The sequence below is a fragment of the Antechinus flavipes genome, chromosome 6, assembly GCF_016432865.1.
Source record: "Antechinus flavipes isolate AdamAnt ecotype Samford, QLD, Australia chromosome 6, AdamAnt_v2, whole genome shotgun sequence".
Lineage (NCBI taxonomy): Eukaryota > Metazoa > Chordata > Mammalia > Dasyuromorphia > Dasyuridae > Antechinus > Antechinus flavipes.
Window position 1 is genome coordinate 141,998,492 of NC_067403.1, and position 3,342 is coordinate 142,001,833.

Consider the following 3,342-nt stretch of genomic DNA (forward strand, 5'->3'; position numbering starts at 1 on the left):
ATTCTAGACTTTTGAAAAACTGAAGTCATGCTCACAGGTTTATACTCTAAAACACCAATGATAATGGAAAAGATAATGGAAGAGGAGCTACAGAATTAAGGTAAGGGAAGTTATTCTAATTTTTTTAAAGAAAAAAGTATGGCTAATAGGGAATTAATAACCAAAATAAGTAAAAGAAACATGATCTTTCAAATATACTGCCAATGGCTCATCAATCACTTATCCCAATTTCAGTAAACAAGAATATGTTTCAATAGAGCCTGGTGACTAGAACACTTCAATGATGGCTACTCTTAGTTTCTTTTACTTATTTTGGTTTTTGATTCCCTAGTAGCCATTTCTTTTTTGTCCTTTTCAGAAGAAAGACTATTTTCCTTGTTTGTTTTCACCAAATGAGCTAAAAACAAAAGACAATTTTAAAAATTGGCTTTATGTTTACTTTTTAGGCTCAGGTCATTCTGAGCGTTAGTGCTTCTGACATCAATCTTCAATAGGCCAATGCTAGGGTTCATATATTATTTGTTACTGCTCCTCAATTCCATTTTTTGTATGTGTCTATTTCAAATAACAGACTACCTTCAAGAAAAAGCCTGATAACAAGCTCTAGGATGCGAGGAGGCTAGGTACTGGGGAAAAGCTGTCTCAGATCCTCTATAATGGCAAATTATCCACTGTTACTAAATTAAATAGCTGATTCCAACCAAATTATATTCCAAAAATATGTCATTGGCTATATTGTGGTATGTCAGTATAACAGAATATTAATACACATAAGAATGATTAAAAAATCATCAGCATTTCTATATATTACTGACAGTCCATCAGCAAGAGATAGAAAGAGAAATTCCATTTAAAATTACTGTAGACAAAATAAAATACTGGGCTTCTACCTGCCAAGACAAGCCCAAGAACTATATGAACAAAATTACAAAATATTTCTCACACAAATAAAATCAGATCTAAACAATATTCATGGCTAGGCCAAGCTAATACAATAAAAATGACAGTTCTGCCTAAATTGATCTACTTGTTCAGTGCCATACCAATTAAACTACCAAAATATTTTATAGAACTGGAAAAAATAACAAAATTCATCTGGAAAAACAAAACTAAAGAATATCAAGGAAATTAATGAAAAAAAAAATACAAAGAACAGTGGCTTAAGGGGCAGCTAGGTGGTACAATGTATAGAGCGCTAGCCCTGAAGTCAGGAATACCCGAGTTCAAATCTGAACTCAGACACTTAACACTTCCTAGCTGTGTGATCCTGGGCAAGTCACTTAATCCCAATTGCCTCAGGAAAAAAACAAAAACAAATACAAACACAAAGAATGGTGGCTTAGCAGTACCAAACCTATAACTATATTATAAAGCAGCAGTCATCAAAACCATTTGGTACTGGCTAAGAAATAAGAATGATGGATCAGTGGAATAGATTAGATACATATACAATAAGCAAGGCCTATAGCAATCTAGTATTTGAAAAGACTCCAAACTCCAGTTTCTGGAATAAGAACTCACTCTTTGACAGAAATTGCTGGAAAAACTGGAAAATAATAATGTCAGAAACTCACATAGACCTACATCTCATACCCCATACCAAAATAAAGTCAAAATGGATACATGATTTGGGTATAAAGGACGTTATCATAAACAAATTGAGAGAACAAGAGATAATTTACCTATCAGATCTTTGAAGAAGGGAGAAATTTATGACCAAAGAAGAACTAGAGAACATTATAAAAGGCAAAATGGACAACTTTGATTACATTAAATTTAAAAGGTTTTGCACAAATAAAATCAAAAGAAACAAGATTAAAAGGGAAGTACAAAGCTGGGAAAAAATCTTTATGGCTAATATTTCTGAAAAAGGTCTCATTTCCAAAATATTTAAAGAATTGTGTCAAATTTATAAGAATACACATATTCCTCAATTGATAAAAGGTCAAAGGACATGTACAATGGTCAGATGATGAAATTAAAGCCATTTATAGTTATATTAAAAAATGCTCTAAATCTTTATTGATTATAGAAATGTAAATTAAAAAAACTCTGAGGTACCAACTCATAACTCTCAGATTGGCTAAACTAGTAAGAAAAGATAATGATAAATATTTGAGGTGAGAAAACTGGGACACTAATGCATTATTAGCTGAGTTGTTAAATGATCCAACTATTCTGGACAACAATCTGGAACTTTGCCCAAAGGACTATAAAACTCTGCATATCCTTTGACCCAGCAGTGTCATTAGTCGGTTTTTATACCAAAGAAATCATAAAGAAGGGAAAAAGACCCACATGTGCAAAAATGTTTTTAGCAGCTCTTTTTGTGATAGAAAAGAATTGGAAAAGTAGTGGATGTCTCTCAACTGGGGAATGGCTGAACAAGCTGTGGTACAGTAAAGGAATATTATTATTGTATAAAAAATGATGAACAAGCTGGTTATAGAAAGACCTGGAAAGATTTACATGAACTAATGATGCTGAGCAAAATGAGCAGAACCAGGAATACACTGTATACGACAACAAGCAAGAATGTACCATGATCAATTATGAAAGGTTTGGTTCTTTTCAGTAGTTCAGTCATCCAATGGAATCCCAAGAAACTTTGGACAGAAAATGCCATCTACAACCAGAGAAAGAACTAAGGAGACTGAATGTAAATCAACACATGCTATGTTCACTTCTTTTTTCTGTTTTTTTATCTCTCCCATGGTTTTTCCCATTTGCTCTGATTTTTCTCTCCTAACATAATTCATAAAACAATGTGTATTAAAAATAAACTAAAAAAAAAAGTCAATTCAGCAACAACAACAAAACAGCAAATTTAAAAGACTTCAGTACAATACAATTATAAACCATAATTCTAGTGAATCAAAAATGAAACCTATTCCCCATCTTCTAGTGTCTACCAGAGACTAGAGGTGATGTGTTTAAAATGCAGAAGCAAATAACACAGCAATGTGGAAGTTTGTTTTCTTATATTATGCATATTTATAATGAAAGTTTTACTTTGCTTTGCTTTTTATATATGTTCAATTATGGGGATAGAATGGGAAGGAGAAATAACAACTATTTGTAAAAAATTATCCCTACTAAATACACACACACACACACACACACACACACACACACAACTACATGAGATATATCTATATATGTGTGTGAATTATATATACTCCTGAAAACAAAATTAAAATGTATGCTTGATGAATAGCATTTTCTTCACAAACAACTAAATGAACCGAATATACTGAACACCATTTACTGCCAGACACTTTTTTAAAATGAGAAATAGCACAAAGAAATAAAACAAAGTATTGTTAATAAAGTTATAGTTGC